Source organism: Lonchura striata, chromosome 9 (genome assembly GCF_046129695.1).
Source record: "Lonchura striata isolate bLonStr1 chromosome 9, bLonStr1.mat, whole genome shotgun sequence".
Classification (NCBI taxonomy): domain Eukaryota; kingdom Metazoa; phylum Chordata; class Aves; order Passeriformes; family Estrildidae; genus Lonchura; species Lonchura striata.
The window spans coordinates 18,958,945-18,983,145 of NC_134611.1; the positions used below are offsets into that span (position 1 = coordinate 18,958,945).

The 24,201-nt window shown below is 40.5% G+C and overlaps 2 long non-coding RNA genes across 2 annotated transcripts in view; both read right to left on the reverse strand.

Annotated features, from left to right (window-relative positions):
* Positions 1-24,201, reverse strand: part of LOC110468626 (uncharacterized) — a 386,804-nt gene that overhangs the window by 11,413 nt on the left and 351,190 nt on the right. The window contains exons 3-5 of the long non-coding RNA XR_004148613.2: positions 1,910-1,961; positions 1,305-1,412; positions 908-1,104 (exon numbers count right to left, since the gene is read on the reverse strand). This is a non-coding gene — a long non-coding RNA (uncharacterized LOC110468626). The remainder of the gene's footprint in view (positions 1-907; positions 1,105-1,304; positions 1,413-1,909; positions 1,962-24,201) is intronic.
* Positions 13,306-24,197, reverse strand: LOC116183904 (uncharacterized). The gene is made up of 4 exons (XR_013340459.1): positions 23,727-24,197; positions 20,093-20,281; positions 18,525-18,602; positions 13,306-13,365 (listed from the first exon to the last, which is right to left on the reverse strand). It is a non-coding gene; the product is annotated as an uncharacterized LOC116183904 (long non-coding RNA).

Genomic DNA, 24,201 nt, shown 5'->3' on the forward strand with positions numbered 1-24,201 from the left:
TATCTTTAAAAAAAATCACTTTGCATTTCAAGCTAGGAAATCTCTCTACCTTCCATCTGACTTATGGGTTGTGAAAAGCTACCATAGTGAAAAACAAATCGTTGGATACATATCACATTGAAGGGTTATATGATATATCACTCAGCATGGAGTCTGGTTTGATTTACTTGCATGCAAGCAAAAGAAACTGTAACAAAAATAGTGCTTTTCCATTCCTTGTATTCCCCACAATATTCTGCCATCCCTCGGAAGGTAAAGCATGTCATGAAGTCACTGTAGGTCTGCATTCAATAACTGATGGCAGAATGAAGCCTTGCTGCCAAGGTGGATGGTACATGGCAGCACAGATAGAACTAAATATCTCATTTCTCAGTTCATACCTAATTCAGAGAGGATTATGGATCTTCCTGTCCTGCAGAAGAGACCAGGAAGCTAAGGAGGAGAGTGACTCTGTATGCACTAACCCTTGCTCTGGTTTGGAGACACCAAGGACTTACTGTGATTCAGCTGGGAGGGCAACAAGAACTGCAGTATTAGCAACAAGAACAGCAGTATTAGACAAATTACTCACTGTTCAACATTTGGGATCTTATGATATGTTAGAGAATATTTAAAGTTATGCAAATTAATATTTTCTTACAGTATATTTGGCTGTGTTCCTGGCCTGTATTATTTTTCTGTGTTGGATACCTCCATCTCCAGCAGATAGTCAGTCCTTAAAAGGGGTTGGCTTTTTATTTTATTCTGTTTATTTTTCTGCCATCTTATATTCTAAAGAGATGTAATGGATCAGCCCAGATATGTTTCATGTTGTGAAGAGAGGGAAGGCAATAGCTTGAAAATCGTTTACAGTTCAACACTGAGCTGATATTTGTGAAGATGAAAACTTACTCCACAGCATTTTTACCTTGTGATTTGGATTCTGTGGGGTAACAATCAGCTTCAAAAATCTTGTCATGACGCTATTTTCAAAGTCAAATAAGGAACGTCAGGGAGAGCACACGACCCCCAAGTGGCTCCCCTCCAGCTTCATAACCCCAATTTATTTTTGACATTGCACCATAAGACTGAAATGATTAATCTATAATAGATTATCTCACAAATCTGCAACAGAAGAACAGAGGATGTGATTTGCTCAGGATTTGGCACACTGGCAATGGCATGTCATAGCAAAGGGTTTAATTAATAACATGAAACAGAAAAACAAACCAGGGAGAGGCTGGGCTATTGCAGAGGGACTTTACCATGGAGCAAGGGAACCCGCCAACCCAATGGCTACATTGGCCACTGACCGCTTGACTTACCACTAATATTTGAGCAAATAATTTCCATTGGCTTTCCAGAAAGACTTCTGTAAGAGAAGATGCTCCTCACACCCTGCCTTGAGCTTGCATTTCCTAAGTGCTAAGTACCTACAAAACAGAATGAGAAGTGTTCACCTTACCTTTGTGGTTGTCCAGTGGGGTAATAGCACTTGTGTTATGGAACTGTAAAGTGTAGTTATTTGTGAAAAGTGTTGAATTCCTGGGGGAAACACAAACAATTGGATGACTATACCATGTACTTGCGCTACTGAGTGCTCACCTTAATTTCTGAGAGTAAAGGATGTTTGTGTAGAACATCCTGCATAATTTACTGTACTGTGAAACATTTACCATGGATAAATTTCAGCCTATGGAATTCAGTTAAAAAGTGCAAGCATATTTTTTCTGGGACATGGCTACCCCTTGCACCAAATATAGAAGCCAAAAGCAATCATAAAAAATAAGAGTAACACCCAAATTCACAGGCACCATTTTCTGTTGACACTAAAAATGTATCTGCTAATTAAAAAAAAGTTATTGCCCTTTACTGTAATTTAAAAAATTTATTAGGGACACTAGAAACTTCAGAAAAAATTCTCTCTCACCTGTCTGACCTTGGCCAAATGCTGAAGAACGACCATCACTGAGAGCAGGACACTGAAAAATGGAGGGCAGAATAAAGCATTGTTGTACTGTTATTGCCATTCAATGACACCTTCCGTCTGTAAAATCTCCAATTCTCTTTTTACTGTATTTCCATAATTACTAAGTAACCTGGGATAAATATGGTTGGTCTAACCATCTAACCTTGGTCAAACCTTGATTTCTGCTATTTTCAGGGAGATTTACCTGCCAGTCTAGGCTGTCTTTTCTGGCATCAGAAGTTGAACAAAGTTCTCCATGTAGTAACAGGTTTTATTAGTCTGCAATGCCCCTTTCCTTGACCTGTTTGGACTTCTCTTTTGCTAGTGCTTCTGTCAATCCTTGTCTTTGTGTGGGGCCAGTGAAGGTCTCAGACTCAAGACACTTCAGCCAGAACAAAGACTATTAATTTATTTGCGTGCACCATCAAGCAGCAATCATCTTTAAATTGTTGGCTGAAGGCAAAAGGGCAAGTCAGTGCTATGTCTCATGGAGCTACACGAGGATGGTGGCAGCAGGGTAGGTCTGAAAAGGCTGTGGGGCCAGAGAACTGCCCCATGAGCCAGCACTGTTGATAGACAGCTGTGACAGACAACATCTATGCTGTAATCTCCAGCCCATCAAAAGGAGATGTTAATAGTTTCACATAGCTGGGGTTTTGTCCCAGAGGTGAAGACTTTCTTTGGTTCTGTTGGTGTGTCTGGGTGATGGCAACTTTTCCCCTTTAGTCTAACAGCTCAACAGATGAAGCTTGCCAGCTTAGAGCTGAAACTATCCAGCTTCTGCAGCAATGCACAACACAGTAGTGCACAACACAAGAAAGTAAAATAATATAGGAAAATAGAGATGCTGCTGCCACAAATCCTGAGAAGCTTGAATTTAAATACCTCCTTCTTCCTCTGTTGAGGCCATGCTCCTCCCTAAAAGCATCAGAAATTTGGTTTCTCCCTCATGCTCTTCTAAGGTCCAGAAAGGGGTTTAGTTTCTCTCTGCTGGGAAGTGAGATATATATGGGGAATTATGCAGGAGTTATGACCTGGTTGACAACAGAGGCAGCATTAACAGATACAATTTAGAGAGCAAACCAGTACTTCAAGCTTTTGGGGGATTGATGCAAGTGGTTTAGCTTGATGCAAATTTCTTTCCATTTATGAGCAATTTTATGAGCAAAAATATTGCCTCCATCTCTACCTCTAGGCACTTCTGACCACAAGCTGAGATCTCACCTCCAGACCAGGAATGGTGGGATATCCAATGGTAGAGTTTGCCACACAGCTTGAATTTTACACAGATATTAAATATACACAAAATATATAGGGTTTCACATCTCCAATAGGTAGCATCAAGGGCCTTAGCAGACACAGAGGGCTGAAAGCATCTGAATTGAAACAGGAGTCAGGGCAGGTTTAGGTCAAGAGTCTGGCTCAGAAAGTAGAGCAGCAGGGTTTCATTCCTGGTTGTATGAAGATCTGAAATAACTCCCTGCCTCATGCTTTACTTCCCATTCATGCCATTCCAGCCATGGAAAGTTGTAAGTACCCATAAGTACTCATAAGTACCTGTTGTACTTACGAGATGCTAGAACTCCTCTCATGCTTTGGGGTTATATAAATGCCACGAAAACCCACAGAAAGGGACATGGAAAACCAGCATGCAGATCCTGGTCCCAGGCAGCCTGAGCGCCTGTGTCTTGCTCTACCACTGCTGCCTCAAGCTCAGGAGTGCAGGTGAGTGACAATGTGTCACCCTCTGCAGCTGATGGCCCTGGCCCTGAGCCCACAGAGTTCAGGGTCTGGGCAGTACGGTGTAAAATGTAAACCAGTGGTCGTTTTTGTTGTTGTTTTTGTGAAAGCCAGTAATCACAGAACTAAAGCAGTTGGATGAACCACAATTTACTACCATGAACTCCTCGAGTCTGTGTTTTTCTAAAGGTAACAACCATAGATGCTGAAATGGCTGCACTTTGGACAAAACAAATGCTGCAACAGGATATAGCTGTAACAAACCTGTCAAAGCTCATAAACAAATAGTCATCCATTTAATCACTAATTATTAATCCAATTCTGATCTTCAGTTACTCAAAATGAACTGTTTAAAAAAAAGTGACACTTGTTAGTCTAAAGCAATTTAAAAACATGTGTTCAAAAGTAATGCATTGGTTTACTGTGGAACAATCCATCTGTTATTAAAAGAAAATTAGGACAGGAAAAAGAAATCATATCCCATTAAATCAGCCATATGAGAGAAGATTCCTTTTGAAACTGCCCCCACCTGAATCCTAATCTGAGTGCTGAACGAGGCAGACAAGGGTTAATGAGCAGGACCACAGCCTGCACCATATTCCTGCCCCTCTAAAGCAGCAGAATTACAAAATGGATGGGCGTGAACGAAATTAGAGATTTGCTACAGATATCTGCTGCTTAGTGACTAAAAATTTAGTTTATGGAGCCTTTTAATCTGTGTATGGAAATGAGTCAACAGCAGAAGCACTTCTGACCTCCCTGAAGATTTTTAGCATCATCTCAACCCTTCTTAAAACCTTTCCAAGCTAATAATATTGCATTCTTGGATTTTAGTTTTTTTTTTTTTTATTGAAACTGTATATGTTTCAAATTTGTCAAATAACTGGAGAAAGCAGTGTTAAAAATTCAACTGCACTAATTACTAGCTGAGCAGCATAAAAACCTCTGAATAAATGTCAGTCTAGGAGATAAGCTCTTATCTTAATCTAATGACTCCACAGACTTAATTTGTCAGGCCAGCCTAGTTGATGAAAAACAGGTTTCTATTCTCCAGTGTTAGCAGCCACATCTTTCCAAATCTTTGAAGTTGGATAGTAATACCATCAGTGTCATCCTGCAAAAATCTTGTGACCAAGCCAATTCCATTGCTATTGTCCTGTTACACTAATTAAAGTTGTTTTACCCCCATCAGTGTGCAATAGGTGAAAATGAAGGCAATTTATTTTTAGATTTGTTGTATTCTGGGATAATCATTCTTGCTTCCCACTGCCCACAACGATGTGTTAATATTTGCAGCTCTCTCTCATTATCAGAAAGCCAGGCTTTTTAGCAGGGCTCCACAGACTCCACAGTGCTATCCCAGGACAATTCCTGCAGTGCAGACAAAGCACATAAGTACGTGTGTGTGGTTTATTTATGTAGAGAAGAGTAATTCTGAGCTCAGGCAATGAATTTGATCTTAAGAGATGATTTTAGGTTTTTGAAATCTTTCCCTAAAGGAGAATTCGACATATTTAAAACGAAATGCACCAAATGTTCATAGTGTTTGGACAAAGTGGGTTAACAAATAGAAAAAGAGAAATTAGCTGCAGCCAGTGTGTCCAGTCCCCCAGTCTTCAACTAACTCTTCTGATGGGAACTTGGTAGGCCTTTTGTGCAAAGTGCCCCATTGCAAAGGATATAATTTAAGCATGGTACTCTTTATCCGAACCCCAAAACTTAGAGGGATATGCTTGGGTTTGAGGAGTTGGGAGATGAGTTTTATTCTGATGATACCCATGAAAATGACAAAGTAACAAAAACCTGATGAAAACAATAGTGCTAAAGTGCAATCTACTGAGGCAAATACAAGAGGCCAGTCCTGCTCTGAACTCTCTTGGCACTGACATTATGAACTTTATCAATATTACATATATTGAGATATTTACCTGCTCTGTTGTATCTGAGTTTTATAGCAGTGCAACTCTGCTGGCTTCAGCAGCATTTCACACCATACAACCAAGAAAAGGGAGTGGAGAGTTAGCCACTTTTTTCTGTTATTACAAAATCCCTGATGCCCAGAGTTGATTGCCCTGAAGCCCACCTTACTTCCCAGACCATCAGGAGTGCAGAGTCAGAGCAACTATGTGCAGGTGCAGCATAGGTCATTCTGGGATTTGTTTTGGAATGCTTTAGAAGCATTTCACTGTTTGGCTGGGAACACCATCGTGGATAACACAGATTTAATCAATTAGATGACAAATGTCCATCCTCTTGGGTGAGAACACTGCCTACTTGCAAATTTAGTCTAAGTAGGAATGCAAGGGGACCACACAGGTCATGTGCTGGCATATCTTCAAAAGTATTCAGGAGCTGGTCCACATACATTGTCTTTTCAAAGTCTCATGTGTGAGTATGGACAGCCAGTTTAGCATCTGAGTCATCCTGGCTGTGATGTGAGTTGGGTGCCAATACTGTAGCAGGCAAAGCCTTTGAGCCTGTGCATGCTGGCCATGCTGTCTAGATGGGCTTCTTCACCTGCAGCAGTGCAGATCCTCAACAGAGACGACTCAGAGGCTGAGAAGAAGGGTGGGAAGCTTCATAAGCTGCAAAAACCTTTAAATCAGAAACTGCAATCACCCCACTGAGTTCTGCATCTGATGTATACAATGGCATCTTCTAACATCCTGGCTAACACATCATTGCTTATGGCATCTTCCTCTTAGTTGAGAGCCATAATACATCTTTCTGTTTTACCCAGAGCTGTGCAAAGGAGTAGTTTGCAGGGCAGTGCCAGGTGAAGTCCCTAATATGACCCAGAACGACAGGGCTGTTGAATAAATTACAGGCAGATTTTCACAGATATATGAGCTCCCCTGAATACAGATCAGTATCTACTTCAGATTTTTAAAGCTTCTAGGCTCCATGTTTTCATTGGGAGTTGAGAGCAAAAGGGTTTTTGAAAATTCCAGAGCCTGAAACATATTTAAGCATTGCTGCCTGCTGTTTCCTTCGATCAAGACAACTGAACTCTTTGAAGGCACTAATAATAACAAAAATAATAAACATTTGATGCATGGTCTGCAAGCATGAGGCCTCATATGACCAAAGCTGAATTTATATCCATTGATCTCATAATGGAAGTGATGGTCCACTCTGAACATGCCAAATTCATTTATGTTAGGGCTATGGCCTGGAATAGCATTTTTTAGTAGGAATTAATGGCTCCTCTTTTCTCCTGCTCTGAGTCACAATTTGAATCTATAGACCATTCCCAACACAGCTAAAACAGAAAACAAACACATTGAAGTTAAATTTTCAGTGATATTTGAACCCCTTCTCTCTGTTGAAATCCCACCTATTGATCCAGTAAAATGACTGCAGCCTCCTTAGGTCCATCCTGCAAAGTCCCTTGACCAGCTTATTACAACAGTTCTTCAGGTGCACTGTGACTGTCTTTCAGTAGAGGACAGGTGCCAGCTAATCAAGTTGAAAAAAATGAAAACTCCCATAGGCTAAATCCTAGTCCTGGTGAAAGATATGGCAAATTTCCCATGGAAACCAGTTACTGCTTGTCTCTTAAGACATTATCTCAAGTCTGAATTGCCATTGGAATACTGACTTCCTGATTTATTCAATGACTTTACTTGGAATTAACAAATTTATTGCCCTTTCCTCAGCAGCTGGAGCAGTGAAGGGGCTGGCTCACATAGGAGCCATTCCCTAGGGGTGGTGTAGTGGGATCCAGCTGGCTTGGGTCAGGCTGCCCATGCTTCAGGAGACTTTGTGGTTTCATGGCTCTCTTTGCTTCCTCTATACTTTCTACCACTTGCTCCTGTCACCCTGCTACAGAAAAAGTTTACCTGCTCTGGCCTGCAAAGGAGCCCTGCTGTTTTTGGATTGCAGCCTATCAGAACAACTTCGGGTGCTAAGGAAAAACAAATCATTCTGAAAGAGCAAAACTGGGTCCTTTATGGAAAAATATTGTGACTCCCAGTCGGAGGGCTGTGGATCCAGACCAATTTCCTAGCAAAGGGGAATAACTCTATTCTAAACGTAAAAACGGGTCTGTCATGGTGAGATACAAATGTAGGGATAGCTGCCAGGTTTGAGATTGGTCTTGATGAAGTATTAGTGCTGACAAGCCAATAATGAGCTAAGGCCCATGGTGAGGTTGCAACAGGCTGGGGCCACTTGGTTTGACTAAATGAAGTCCAAATGCTGGCACCACCCCTGGAGGCAGGAAAAGCAGAGTCAGAAGGAGCAGGATTTCTTTCTTGATTTGCAACAAGAATATCGCAGTTCACACACCTTGTGTGTGAGTGCAGGGCAGTGTGTGCCTTGTTAATACCTCTGATGCAGCATTCCTAAAAGGAAGTGTTTGTCAATTTTGCTGTAAGTTTTTGAGCACAACAGCCTTAATTCAATGTGTCAGATAAGAGAAGATCATGTTGGCTTATATTTATGACTTATCACTTCTATCTTAGCACTAGAAATGTTTGAAGAGCAAACCAACTCTTCAGTTTGTGTTTTGCTTTGCTTTTTTTTATCCATCTAAGCCTTGCCAGGCAAATTCATAACACTTATATGCCATTGCCATATCTGCTGCAGAATAGGTGGGAAGACACAGTTGAAATACACTGAGGGAGTATTTTTCTTAAGTCACAGATGATGTGACTTAAAGGAAGGGTAGTGAATTGAAGATAGGCAAGAAGTGAAGACATGCTCTCAATGGGTACCTGATGCACATGCTATTGTATAGGTCAAGGTGAGCTACACTTAAGGGAGCACTACTGATGCCTTGTTTTTCTTGTGGCACTTGGGCACAGTCAGAATTCTTGAGCTGAGTTTGGAAAATGGATGAGCCTGGACCTTCAAGTGACTAACAGACCCATAGAAAAAAAACCCCAAAACTTCTAACTAATAAAGAAAAGGCTAGAATTCAAACTGTTTGTACCAAGGTAAAAGATCCCAGACCATCTTGGGAATTTGGGTGCTTAAGTGTCTTTGTTTAGGATCCTGCCATAAATGTCTCTGATGACCTGGGTCAGAATGGGTGGAGGGTTGTCTCATACCTAGAGGCTGGTTAGCAGATCTCCACTAACACTAAAACAAAGAGAACTGGCTTGGCAATTCTACCACCTGGTCATGACTGTTTTCTGACATGGGGCCAAAGCAGGTAGAAAGCTGCTTTGGTTAATCTCGGTAGTTCCAAAACATGCTACGCTGCCATTTAGAACAGCTGCCAAAATGTTTGGGCGAGGCTCTTGCTTTTATAGCAGTGCAGTGCTATAGAGAGAATGAACAGCTTTGTGGAGATTGGCTTCCTGCAAGTGGGATGCTCTCTCCTCTTTCACAGAGGTCACTGGTGTGGCCACGCTTTGACTGATATGTACAGCTCTGGGCACCACAATATAAAAGAATATAAAACTATTAGAGATCATGAGAAGGAGAGCTATGAAGATGGTGAAGTGTCTGGAGGGAAAGTCATATAAAGAGCAGCTGAGGTCAGCCTGGGCAAGAGGAGGCTGAGGGCAGACCTCACTGCAGTTACAACTTCCTCATGAGGGGAAGAAGAGTGGCAGGCACTGATCTCTGTGCTGTGGCGATCAGTGACAGGAGCTGAGGGAATGGTCTCAAGTTGTTTCATGAGAGGAGAAGTCTCTTCACCCAGAGGTTGACTGGGTGGCCAGGCACTGAAACAGCTCCCCAGGACAATGGTCACAGAACCAGCCTGACAGACCTCAAGAAGCGTTTGGACAACACTCTCAGGCAGAGGGTGTGACTCTTGGGGATGTCCTGTGCAGAGTCAGGAGTCGGATTTGATGATCCTTCCAACCCAGCAGATTCTGTGATTCTATTATTTTGGCCTTGGTAAGTGCACACTGACGATTTTCCATTTCTGTTTCAAAGGGAGCCTCCAACCACTCCCAAGTGCCAGTAACTACTTCCCCTGTTATGGGCTCAGTTTCCCTACACTCTTTGGGAGAGAAGGCAGATAATGAAGGGAGCAGTAGAGCTACACTGATTTTTGGGACTTGACAGTAAAGGTGCCCAGTTAACAGACTGAGTGAGGGGACTCAGATTTGCTTGCAGAATCCCATGTGAATTGCACTATTCTTCCAATCAAAATGATTGTGAGAAATTCTGATTTTCAATTAATTTCTTTTTGCATATGGGAAAGAGGATGCCTTTGTTCAATGACTGTTTAAAAATACTTCAAAAGAACTTGAATCAGTCCATGACTGCACTATATACAAATTAAAATAATTGATTTTTTGGCAGCCTTTTAAGAGATCTATAAATTAAAGGGATTTCTGATACATTTTGGGAGACTTTATTTCACGTTGGCTTTCAGAGTGCCCTCCCTCCCATAGCTGAAACTCAGCCACAAAACCAGACAGAGCCTCTCATTTACTCTGCCCTCCTGATTCAGAAGTCAGTGGATCTCCTTCAGGAGTGACCATGGCTGGGCATGGTGGGTCCTGGATCCCTGCCAGCTCTGCATCCTTCCCTTTCATTTCTGCTTTGAGAACTTCACATCAAGAAATACAAACTGCCACGAACCCAACCCTCTGGCGAGTTAGTTTCTCTCTTTTTCTCCATTAGTAGAAACTGATTCCCTCACCGAGTTTGTGTTGCACCTGGGCTACCCCCATTCTGTGCTCTGATGGCAATGGGTTCAGTTCTATCTGTGATGACCTAAAAATAGCACTCAATTAACATTGCATTTCAAGAATTGGAAAATTTCCCAGAAGTCCATTCTTTTTTTTCTTTTTCTGTTTCATTACATTTTACAGTAATAATACACAAGCCTGTAGAAAACATGATGGGTAATGAAAAAATGTAATTAATATAAGCAGTGTAAAGCGTTTTTTTCCCTCTGTTGTCCTTGCAGAAAATTACTGCTTTAAACTGAGCAGGATGTGAAAATGCATAAAGCAAACAGTAATACGCTGTGGTTTGTAAATATCTTATGCAAAATAGTTAAATCAACTGCTGTTTATTTTTCTTACTTTGTGTCACAAACTCTTACTTTCTTTTTGTTCATTATTTTTTTCATTTGTTCTCTTTTGGGGGTTTGCTCTCTTTCATCTTAACAAAGTCACTAACTTAACTATATTTTCTTCTCCTACAGCTAATTCTTCTCCCCATCTCCTCCTGTTTGCTGTCTCTGAAATGGAACATACTCTGCAAAAGTGTAGTGAGCCAGATCCTCACTATACTGAGGATCTGCTCTCGTTGTTTTGAGCTTAAAAAAAAAAAAAAGAAAAGAAAAGAAAGCACTCTTATGCTACAAACAAACAACTAATTATCCCAAATCCTGCAACAGCATTATGACTAACTAGCATTCCTGACTATTACGGTAGGATTCCACACTGTTTTACCAAGGCTGCCTGGTCACAGTTTGGGAACGGGCTGTGAGCAATACACACACAACATTAACTAGCATGGCACAGTATATGCCATCTCTCCTTGGAATATTTCTCTCTGGCTATCTGTAGAACTTGTAATACCCAGCAATATCTGAAGGTCACAGCAGAGTTTCTGAGCTGAAATACAAAACAGCATTCCAAACACATATTCTGTGGCCAGACAAGAAACTGCTTATGGTTTATTTTCCCTCCCCCCTCTGCACAGCTGACATCCAACATTACTTATTGTTTATTTTTGTCTTGTTCCTGGTTCTAAAGGTTTCCCTTATGGCCCTGATTTATGTGAACTTTCAGATATCACTCGGGGCTTTTCTGCCTCATCCCCTCTGATGTAGCTGGTTCCCCTGTGAAGGTAGGTTTCCCCAGCTGAAGATCTGTTCCTCTCTCCTGTGGCATTCTGTGCAGCCATTTGGAGTCCCAGATGTAGGAAATGAAATAATCCACGCTCATACAGTCATGAAAGTGCCCATCTGGCACACAGGAACATCACGCATTGGAAGCACACAAGCGTGAGCTCACTTTTGTTATGGCATTTCATAAACAGAGATGCAGTGAGCCAGCAAGTCAGGTCTTTTGGATAATAACAATCGTCTCCATCACACGTTGTGTTTAAAAAATAGGGAAAGAAAAAATCAAGACAAACTGGAAAAATTTGCTCTGAGGAGAAATTTCTACTTACAAATGTTTTTTTCCCAGCATCCTGCTGTACTTACACCTCTCTGGCTCTCTCCTCTCTCTATGTAGATTTAAGACAATGGTGACAGTTGAAACGTAGCCAGTTAACTCTTAGTTAGCTCTGAAATCACCTCTTCCTCACTGTTCAGTTAAAGGAAGAAAACATTAGATCATACTTACAAAAGTGAGTCCTATAAAAACAAATTGCATGTTACTGCTTTCTTATCACTACATAAAATTCACAGAAACAGTCTAATAAATGACCTCACCACTCAATTTTGAAGTATACAAATTAAAGACAGCAACAGATAAGCCAAGAGAGATTAATGTACAGTGTGTGTGCCTGTTTGTGTGCGTTTGCATGCCTCCTTGAGGATATACCCATATGCTGTTGACATTCAACCTCTGGAATTATAATTAGGGGAAAAGGCAGATGTGTAAATTCATCTTGCTGGGCAGCATATATATGTTGCACTAGTCCCTGATTAATTCAGTACTTGAACACTTGAACACATTTACTCTAAGACAAAAGGTTTCTGCTGGGATATGCTGGCTAATAAAGACATAGAATATGATGAAACAATGAACAGCCCAAAATGATGGACTAAGTTCAATACCAGTAAGCAAAACTCAAGATTATTTATACTATTTTAGCTTTGCAAAGTAATTGAAAAAAGACATCCTAGGCATTTTGTTGGATGTCATTGCATGCTGTAAAGAAATACTGGGATGTAATAAACTCAAACCTCTCACCATTAGTTCTTCTGACAGTGCTGGATTTTCAGAGGGATTGTTGCTCAAAGGGATGAGCTTTTTAAGGTTAGGAAAGAGCAGAAAGAAGTGTCAGGTCTCCTAAACTGTTGCTGGAAAATGATGCCCATTCCAAAGTGTGGGCGTGGGCCTGCCAGGGGCAGAGGCCTGCCACTCCATGGTTTATGAATGTTATAAATTATGGATAAAAGAAAATAGTATCTGAATTTTAGATGACCCAGACAATATCCTGTCCAGTATGTTTTAAATACTAACTGCTAAGTTAGGATAACAATGAGATATTTGTAAATATGATAGGCCATTCCAATATACTGCTTCTCATTTGAAAAGTCATTTGTGCAAGAAATTATTATTGACCCATTATATGTAAATGATTGAAATACAGGAATTAATATTTGGGTCAACTCATGTATTTTTCAACCATGAAATGAAAAGCTCAGTATTCACATTCCAATTCATACATGAAAGCATTACAGCACTATTACTTGACTAGTGTATTAATTTATTATTGTCTTAGTTAACGACGTACAGAGTTACATCTCTACTTCCAAATGAGGAGGAGGCACTGTATGCCACAGTAATGTTTCAACCCAGGATATCCCCTATTCTGGACTCTTTACTGGTGACAATAAGCCAAATTCAGAGCTGATATGGAAGCAAATAAACAGCAATGCTAGCACGAAGGAGGTTTTAGCCCTAATATACCTTAAAGGTTGCACGGAGGACTGGCTCCTGCATTGCAGCTTCTCTGCTCTGCCTGGGTTTGATTCTCATCTCCTTCACTTGAATTTGACCCACTATGGTGCTCCTTATTTACTGCAATTAATTCAGAAATACAAACAACACAAGATCAGTGCATTTAGTGCTGTGAGGTAATCCTTACTCTAAGGGTTCTGTTTCTGCTCCCTCCTCCTTTTCCCTGAGTCACGGGGAGTCTGTGGGAGTGTGGGGTTTCTAACTGCACTGTGGGAGTACTCGTTCTTCCTGAAGGAGCTGCAACAGGCTCCTCAGCCCAAGGTGACTTTCATTCCAGTGAATTCATTCAGTGCTCATGAAACATGCCAGCTTGTGACCCCAGAGACTCAGGTGCTCTCTGTTCCCCCAGAAGGAGTGTGCAAGGCCTAGAGCCTTGTCCAAGGCCAGCCTCTGTCCCTGCAGGGGCAAGAAGGCAGCCTGTGAGCCTGTGATGAGGTACTTCCCCAGGCACTCAGAGCAAAGGTGCCTCAATACGGTTGTCAAGAGGGGTCAACCCGTGCAAGGTAGACCTGCAATGTATTTGGCTCTTGGACTATTATCCATTACATTTCAAATGCATTGGCTACCAAGCTTAGCTGGATTGAGTCCGACTTAAGATCAACCATCCAAATAATTCATTAGTATCCTATAAACTGTGTGCTCCATCTTCATGGCTTTTTATGCAAAAGTAAACAATGCCTCATTCTTTGTGCCATCAGGTATTGTATCACTTGATGGGTCTATCTCCTTAAAGAGATGCATAATTTAAATACAAATAAATGTATGAGTGAAATCCATGTAGAATGATATTCATGACAGACAAAATGAATGAAGAAGAGATGGGCAAAACAATTTAGATAATACCCAAAAGCAAAGCGTCACAGCTAAATCAGGATTAACCCATGAAGCATGATGTGTTTCATGAAATGACTTTGGTATAGTCTAAAATGACAATGACTCAAATGAATTAAGAAGGGCAGCATTGCATCAAGTTTGCTCCAGTGTTCAAACATGTTACACACGTACTGGATTGAATCTACAGGAAAGAGCCTGATTTTTTTTTAGTTAAAATTATATATTATTATATTTGCACTTATTTTACAGACAAACCATTTTTAAAAAATTATTTTGCATAAAACTATTTTATATTCTAGATAGAAATTATTTTAAGCAGCTTTAAAAGGCAATAGACCCAGCTCTACATGGCTTGCAAGATAAGATAAAGAAAATCACAGTAAAATGGTATGTTTGGATGGTTAAGAACAAATGTGGTACCCCAGCACCACATAAAATGGTGGTGAAAGTGAAGCAGCAGTAGTCGTGGTGCTCAGTGATGTAACCATTGCCCTCATGGTGTGATTTTAGAAACTGCCCCCACTGGCTAGCTGTAGGGGAGGGGTAATATCCTCCTGGTCCTGCCCAATTAATCATCCTCTGGTTTACTTAGTCTCTGGTGCAAGAGGCAGACCCAGATGACTAATTCTGGCAATAGAGGCCCTGCTTGTCAACAAGACTTCCCTTTGACAGAAGCGTGATTTGGTTTTAATTTTCTTTCAGCCCATTCATTTATTTGAGGCTAATGGCTGACATGAATCATAGCATTAGAAGGGAGAAGCACGATTTGTACTAGCAACCTAAAAGGGATGGCATGTCCACCAGGGATGGCAGGAGAACAGAGTGCAGTTTCTTGATGCTTTGGACACACGACAAGGGGATTGGCAGAGCGACTCCTCCAAACAGTGTCCTGCCCTGCTCACAGGGAGGGCAGCAGCAGCTGGGAGCCAAGGTGGAAGCTGAAAGTGATGCTATTTTGCAAAGGATTTGGTGGGAGCCTCAAATCAAGGTGATGATTACTGTGGCCCCAACCAAGTGCAGCCTTTGTTTAACTGTACTAGTGTGAGTAAGCTAATCTAAGTCACTGGGCCTGTGTGTTTAAAAGTTCTGGCTGTGTTAAAATACTTGGTGGGCCAGGGAATAATGGGTGTTTAGCACCTTGCTGGGCACAGCCTGGGACAAGCCTCGCCCTGACCCTCTGCAAAGCAGGTGTGCTCCTGCCCCACACTCCCCACAGCCCCATAATGCTGGGCTAATTCACAAATTGCCTAAATCACAGAACACGTTGCACCGAGGCAGACAAAACTAACAACAAAATTAGCAGGAGTCAGTCCAGCTGACTCTGTAAGAAGCTTCAGAGTTTCAAAATCAATCTTGAATTTACCTCTAACCTTGAAAACAAAACTAATTGCAGAATGTAGGACTCCCTGAATATGATAGAAAACTTGATAGGAATACCTAGGAAAAAACACACACACTTTGGATAAACCCCCCATTTTAATTGTATCAATTCTGCCAATTAATGATAATGGAAGAGCAGCCCAATTAGCTAAATAGCTAATAGTTTTATCAAGCAGAGGCTGGCAATTTAAAGCAAACAAATTCATTCTAATTTTATCCCCTTGCACACCAAGATGTTTAAAGGATAATGGGGGATCCAATAAAGGATATTGCTGAAATAGAGCTACATTTAAATCACCTAATGGCTTTAAGAGTTTTACCCCAATTAACAAAGAAGAAACATGAACATCATTCAGTGACTTCCAGCATAATCTTCATTAAAGAACATCTTCATTAAAAAAATAACATATCCTCCAACTAAGGGCAAAATAGAAAACATCACTGACTTTTCCCTTAAAAACAATGACTTCTCCCAAAACAAAGGCTCCTCTGTAACAGCAAAAGTATCAGAGAAAAAAGACTCTCATGTCTAAGCCTCAGTATATAAATCATCTTCAAACTGTGGTCATTAGTTTTAACATAACAGTGGATTTGAATAAAGGAGATTGACCTATCTAACATATTTAAGACCAAATCCTACTGTTACCTAAATCTGAAATAAGTTAAGGCTATTGAAGAGAATCAAAAGCCTTTTCAAAACCAATAGCCAGAACAAATTCCCCATGATCATAATTTTGAGGATAAAAAATCCATTAAAGTGATGTCTTTGATTGCTATTAATGAAGCAATCTGGAATAAATCCAGAGTGATCCATATGGATAATCGAATCTCTCATTTTCTCACATTTTACAGATTTGGGCTCTGATTTATGTGACAATGATGGGCAAAAGGCTCCTTTCCTTTTGACTCTGGGCTGCCCAGCCTGGACAGTGAATGGTACGGTCTCCAAAGGGAGCTGGAAGAACAATGAACTCGATGCTCAAAGAAAGAAGAGCTCAAATAAATCTACTTCCAGCCTCAACCATATAACCCCAAATATCTCTCCTTCATTGCAGGTCTTATGAAGGTTACTGTGGGCTGCAGAAACCACCAAAGGGCTGCTAATTAACTGGCACAAAGCTTCCTCCTTCCTCAATGTCCCCCTCATGGCTCAAAGGTGCTTGGCACTCTCACTGCCCTCCCAGGCTCAAGCAGAGACAGGGGGTGTCACCCATGGAGCAGAGGTGGCTTCCAGTAAAGCCCCAAGTAAAGTCTTTGGCTGAAGGTTAGCTGCTTTTGGGGGAAGGTAGAAAGACTTTCCCTTCATTGTTAAGCTCTTGTTTGCCCAGTCAAGCAGTAAGAGATTTAGGCTTCTCTCCCTTTTTTTTTTTTTTTTTTTAAACACAATGTCATGAACTGAGACAGCGAACCCCCCTCATTCCTGGAGCTCTGGCCAGGTTGCCCTACCTAGAAGCAGGGTGGGTGCACAAGGAGCCCTGTTCTCTCTGCCACCCACAATGCCAAACCCAAAGTTTTACTGCTCTCCTTCTTTGCCCTTCTCTTTTCAGACAGACGATTCCAGCAGCTCACCCTCAGCACCAGTTTTATGGCTTCTGGATATATCCTGACAGGCAGCAGTGTCTCCCTCCCCTGCATGCCCTGCTGCCAGTCAGATCACCTCCATGAGCCAGCCTGCCTTCTTCCCTCCCCTCACCCCTCCATCTCTTCTCCCACAAGGCAGTCATCTCACCTGGTGCCTTGGTTTCTCTTACTAAGCTGACCATCCCTATTCTCATTCCCTTGGATTCGCTGAAAAATTTGCCACTCATCTCAAATTTTGAAAATTTTATCAGAAGATCAGTAGTTCTAGAAAGGAATAGGAAGTTTTAATTTGTAACTTAGCTTTTTTGCTGTCTGTAAACTCTCTCTAGGGTAAATGCCCACCTCCTTCACCTTTCCCTAAAGTCAGACTTGCCTGTGGTCTGGAAGCTGTCACGTCCTGCAAAATGGTCCTGACCCCATGCCACAAGGCCAGGACTGGGCCCCCCATCTCTGAGCAGCACTGCCTCAGTCAGAATTCAATAACATACTTGTATTATATGAACTGGTAGGAAGTGATTTTTATTTGAAACCAAATTTTAGATTTCAAGCAAGAACAAAAAGTTAGATAGCAGGTCAATATGCTTTGTACAGATATCACACTATATTTTGAACTTTCACCTTCATTATCAACCTAAACTATCTTTGAGTCAAATTTAATTTCACAGGTGTAACAGCTCCTTTTCTTTCTAATTTACTGACTGCACACTGAAGGCGAAAGCCCATGGGTTCAGGTTTTTTATATACTTTTATCCAAAGCAGATGTAGGAAGGTCTTTAGAAGTCTGATCTATATGTAAGGAATAGTTACTAACAGAACCATCTGCCTCTCAAATAGATGAAATTATATATAAAACTTTCACTCTGACTTCACAACCAACTGACAATCTCTTGTTGCTCCCACTCTTGTAACTCTATTCTGCATTTAGTTGCCATTAAAAGATATGCAACTCCAACCTGGTTTCTTTTACAAGTGCTGCATCTATCATGTCAGTCAACATGGATCCACGTGTCAGAGGTGTCTCTTTGTAAAAGGATGCCCTTGGGTGATCAGGGTCAGTAAAAATTGCTGGTTTTCCTTATCATACTACAATTAGGACAGAAGTTATCTCCTTTTCAGACTCACTAAAAATGAGGTAAACATAAAAATCTAAGATCAAGAACACAAGGCTGAAAAAAATCCAACTATTCCAATATTTTATGTCTGATAATTACCAGTAATGGATGTTCAGAAGCAGAAGTGTAACAGCAGGCCAGATACTGAAGTCTGGCCAGTGTTATGTACCTGTGGCCTAGGCAATCTTGTTCAGGCTTGGGCAGCATGTGGTGAGATTACAAAAATCTGCAAGCTAGACTGGAGGCCAGTTGCTGACAATTCTTGAGGCTATATAGAGATTACTGCTTTAGAGTACAATTATTTTTTCCTACCTGCAGCTCATCTAAACGATCTTCATTGTTCTTCATTGCCCACAGCACTTTTCCTCAAACCCTTTAATCAGCTTGAATCTGAAAGGTGAAAGCAGACACTTTACCATGAGCTTTTTAGAACTTTTGCTGACACAGTAGCTCTGGACACACCTGTGAAATGTTAAGACTGTTGTTAGGAAAATTGGGAGAATTAAAGAAATTGAACCAGCAACGGCAACATCAATATTCTCTACTAGTGATGGGAGAGAGCAACCAATTCACTACCAACATATGCCCTTGCAGATGGGTGTTTCTAAGAGCAAAAGTGCTAAGCCTTGGCATTTGCAGGATGGTGTGAAGATTGTGGAGCAGGCTTCAGGAAGCTTACCAGTCCCAGCTGGAGTACACTTAGACAAGTATTTGGGAGATTCATTAATGAAATCTGACCTGGAAGCACAGCATCTTTCATCTGTATAGAGGCAACAAGTGAGATGGAAGGAGCATTTGGGGTGGAGTGATTCAGCCTGCTGAGCCCACCTGTCATGGCTCTGACAGGGAAGAACTTTTCCTTCATGAAGTAAAGCTATCAAAAGTTAAGAGGATTTCTTTGCAGCTGGACAGGGTAAAAGAAGGGATATGTGAAATTTTCTTCTCAGGGTTGTTAAGAGTCTCTACTGACAAAACTAATGTAGCAAATTGTAGCCTTAGTATGTTTTTAATAAACCAATGCCACTAGTCAGCTCTGGGATACAGATTGAAAAATACAAAAGCAGTTATGAATTCCATTAGCTTTTTTGAAACCAAAGGAATTTTACCACCAGAAAATAAATACTGCTGCTAGTTACAGCAATCCAATTCCAGTAAAGCTGACAGAACAGCTACAGAATTACTAGTACTAAAGCAAACAGAACTACTACTACTTCAGGTACAGGAAGAATCTGCTCCAAGCCCCTGGAATGCATGTTAGGCTGTGATGAATAGATATAACTACAGAAATAACTATTTCACTGTGTTGAGTACGAGCAAGGAAGAGAGAGAAACCTAATTTATGATGTTCTACCCCTTAAAAAGAAACCTGAACACACAGCTTATAGTTATAATTAAATGTGTTACCTGAAGAACAGTTGCACACACTCATTTACATAGGATTTGGTATACATCTGTGCTCTTCAATAGATTATTCCAAACCTTGAGTATTTCCTATAATTAATGTCAATATGCTTGGCTTATTTGTTATAAAAGAGAAGAGTTTCTAATTAGCCTTTTTGATGTGCAAAATTTCAGTATTTCTCTCTAGTGTTTTTCAGATCATGTTTCTTATTTTATACTACTAAGTGATAGTAAGACTTAAATAAATTCTAAAGATGGTTTAAATTGCATGTATGCGATAACAAGGCCTTGTCCCGGCACTCACCATGGGGTGAGGTCCTCCTGCTATGAACAATGTCAGAAGTCCACATAATACCAACTGGCCTTGTGACAAGTCAAACATTCCAAATTCCAATTAAATTCAACCAACACTTTGCATATTTCCCTTTATTATAGTGACATACACAATTTACCTTTAAACTCAAGCAAACTCTACTTGCCTTCACTGAACCTCAGGAGAGTCTTTGGGAAGAACAAAACCTTCACAGCAGTGCCATTCAGAGGCTTATCACAACACACCAGGGACACAAGTAAATCTCAAGCAGTAGCAAAGAGTACAACTGTAGTGAGCTGCCTTGATGTAGCAATAAAGAAGGTCGAGGTGAGCATTTTTTTTACACCAGTCAACCCTGCAGATAGACCAGACAAATTAAGAAATTTTTGCCAAGCCAAAGGATAGATTCTATCAGCAGCAAATAACAGGAGGGTGGAAAGTGTGCAGACTCCTATCACTTACCTCTCTCTTTCTTGGGAGCAACTTAGCACTGAATTTACATTTAAGTAAAACCACAGCACAAGATTGACTGGATGCCTATTGGAAGCAATTGGAATATTTTCTTTTTACTTTGAGTCTTGGATTAAACTAAATGAGAACAGAGCAAGGCCTGGTCTGTGGAGGCATACAGAAAAAAAAATTGTGCTTCTCTATTAAATTGGACATCCAAAGCGCTTTATTGAATGCTGAAACGAGATGTGAAATTCCATGATAAGCTCATGTTTTCTTTCCTGTGCAGCTTTCATTTAACACAAAGAGGCTTATTTTGCATCATGGGGCCCTTGATCCTGAGCATTAAATATAATAGTTTCCCTAGAAGCTTTATAGCCTTGGCAAGACAGTAGAGATTGGCCTTGTTTGTTGATTTGTTAATTCAAACAAGAATAGCACATTTCTAAAACTTTGGCCAAATTAACATCTTTTTGACTGTTCCAATGAGCTAATATCGCAGCAGAAACCTGGAAGCAGTAGTCAAGTCTTTGATGATTTATTTAGTAGGAGTCATCTTGTAGCTAATTGTCTGCAATTTTTAACCTCATTCATGTGCACCGCTGATTCTTCTTCCAGCATCTGCAGTTTTCTCCTCAAGCTTTCTTACATCTCTGTATGTATCATTTCCAGATGGCAACTCAACTTCATCACAGTATTTTTATGAACTTGCCAAACCACATCCAAGGTCTTCAGACTCAAAAGCAAAAGATAAAATCATCCTCAGAGGGCACCTCACCCTTCTGCAGCCAGGCACATGAAAAAAGCAGAGCTTTAGGCTCTGACATTTTACCTTAATGATGAATCACAGCATAGGGTTCTTTGGTTTGTTGTTTTTTTTTTTTGGTGTTGGAATTTTCACCTTTCCATTCTTCTGTATTTCTCTATTTTGAAACAATATCAAAAGAGAGTAAATACTGGTGTGCCATGTTTTCTGTTTATACTGCATAAGTTACCATCTCTGTAGTGCTGGCCCCAGTGACATGCATACCTGGCAGTCACTGCCGCTGTACCACAGGAAGAATGAGGGATGTCCAAGCAAGGAGGTTTTGGCTGGGAGTGCAGCAGATTTTCACACCACATTCACAGTAAATCTTAGCAGAGATCAGAATTAACTCAAATGCTCAAGACATTTGATGGCTGTAACATAGGTCTTCCTGGCTAGATTCAAAGAAGAATCTGACTCACTGTGTGGATCTGCTTTCACCATGGTTTAAGGATTGTCCTGATGTCTGGTAAATCATAAAAATATAACAGTTCTAGTCACATTTCTGGTTAATCTCATGTGATTCTCATGAGATGGAAATTCCTTCCTGTTGGTTCTCTGCCTTCAATTATTCCAGTGCATGACTCAGCAATTATCATGTGTTTTGGGGTGGTTTTATGGCATGAGTGAATGAAGGGCTCTTTATGCCTGGTTTCTGTCTCCTATTTGTATGTTTATGAAGACGACTGAGTCCCTCGGAAGATGGAAGATACTCTATTTGGGCAATATTATTACCATCACCTACTATGATCCATGCCTGTGGGAAGATATTATTTTTAAAAATAACAAGTTCCATTTTACTAATGTAGCTATTGTATAAATGTAAAATATAATTACAGCATCTACCCAGGGTGTATGTTGTTGTGTAATTTTATAATACTACATCTAGATGACTGTTGGCATTCTACCTATGTACTTAACCACACCCAGGAATGCTGGTATTGCACAATTTCACACATCCTGTCGACTAATTACATAATGATTAGTATTTTTAGCATTCAAAGATGTACTCAAGTCAGTTGAGCAAGATTTTATGTCACTGCAAATTAAGACAAAGAATAACAAATATATCTAGTAAACAATGCTGTCCAGATAGCTTACTGAGCCTGGACAGAGTTTCCAGCAAAGAGCATGTAGTACTTTATTTTAAAATGTATGACATTTTCTACATGTTTGGCAAAAAACCCCTCTCCCCTTTTTACATTTTTTAAAAAACTGCTGAAGTAATTTTGTATTCAAAATAATTAGAATTTCTGTAGTCTGCCTCCTTCTGAGTTATTATCACTTATCATGACCAAAGATAATTTTTGGCTGAAAAGCCACTGTGATGTGCCTAGGGAAAGAAGATTGCTCTTTACAATGGCAACTCTGGAAGGAGTCTGGAAAATGCACTTTTAGTTAGCAATTAGTTACAAAATATCCCAAATACTGTTGTTTTAAGAAAGCACTACTGATTAGCCCTTGCCACTTGGATCTGGAACAGATTTTCCATAAGCCTGAGTGGAGTGTCTTGATTTGGTCTCTTGGTTCTCATGATGTTGATGAGAGACTGGATGAAAAGTCTGCCTCACCATTTGGATTTGGGGGATTTAAGATCAGAGACCTTTTGTTGCAATCTTGTCTTACATATGCTTAAAAAAATGTTTGTGTAATGTAACTTCTAAACTTATTGTTAATCTTAATTCAGTCAAAATTTACAGAAGGTGACACAGAGGCCAAGCCCTGGGCCTTGCCTAGGGCATAGTTTGATTAGCTGCAATGCACCAAGTGGATTGATCATGTTTCAGAGTGCTTCTGGCCTGTCATTGCTAGTTTCCCTGGAACCCTCAGTTGTGCACATAGGCCTTTATGGCGAGAAAGATGGAAAATATGGACTATGTTCCCACCTCCAACTGTGTTTGTGAGGCAAAAGAGCTAAAGATATCTTGCACATAGCCTCATTTTTTTTCTCTTCACGAATTTGATTTCTAACTTGTCAGTTACTGAGGCAGCAAATGATTTTCAAGACCTTGAAAACAAACCACTCCCAAGGAGCTTATGTTTGGGCTGTTTCTCTTTTCACAGGGCAAAAGGTTATAGTGCAAAAGCAGCTTCTTTCAGCTACTCTGAAGAGTAAATTTTTCCTGCCCTAGCAAGTTAAAAATTGGTATTTTAGTCTGAACATTTTCCCTTGCCAGGCAGTTACTTTTTAGTGAAGTAACACTTCTATGAAAGCAAAGTGGGGCTGTTTGGAAGGAGAGAGATGTGAGACTCCTGAAATAAATGACACTGTTCAGTTTAGGACACGTACAAAGTGCTTCATAACTGCCCCTTAAGCCTTAGCAACCCTCTACCCCAAATCTCAGCAATAAAGTCAGGACACTACTGCACTTTGCTGCTGGCAGACACTTAAAAAGAGGCCAGATTTCTGAATTTGTAATTGTGACTCCTGTTATTTCTGAAGGCTTTTATTTTATGTTCACTGCTTTCTTGCCTAGGGTGCTTCACCCATGGTTGGTAGACAAGAAATATCAGAGGGACAGGGTAACCATTCTCACTTGTTTACCTTGGTCACCACTTGCAAGCGAACAGCAACCTGATTTTCCAATGAGAACCAGTGTTTCCTCTGAGAGCAGTTGCTTGAAAAACTGTTCTTCAAACATAAGGCCACAGTTTACATGATTGGTCAAATCCCTCTTTTCCCTTCTTTTCTAAAGAAAAACAAAACCACAGTGAATCTACACACCTTGCTATGTCCCTCCAACAGAAATTCAGTGGCTCCTCTGCATATATCATGAGCAGTATTTCATTATTGAAAATAGTCCATAACAAAAAATCGTACCTGGCCAGCAACATAAGACCAGCTTGCTTCCTGATGTGATTTTAAATGGCTGAGATATTAAACACTGAAAAACAGGGTTTATAATGGAAGTACTGACAGACTATTAACTATAGCAGTGCTGCTCTAATAAATGAAATAGCCTGTCATAATCTCTAATTCATAAATATGCAAATACAAGGCAGAGGATTTGCTCCAAAGG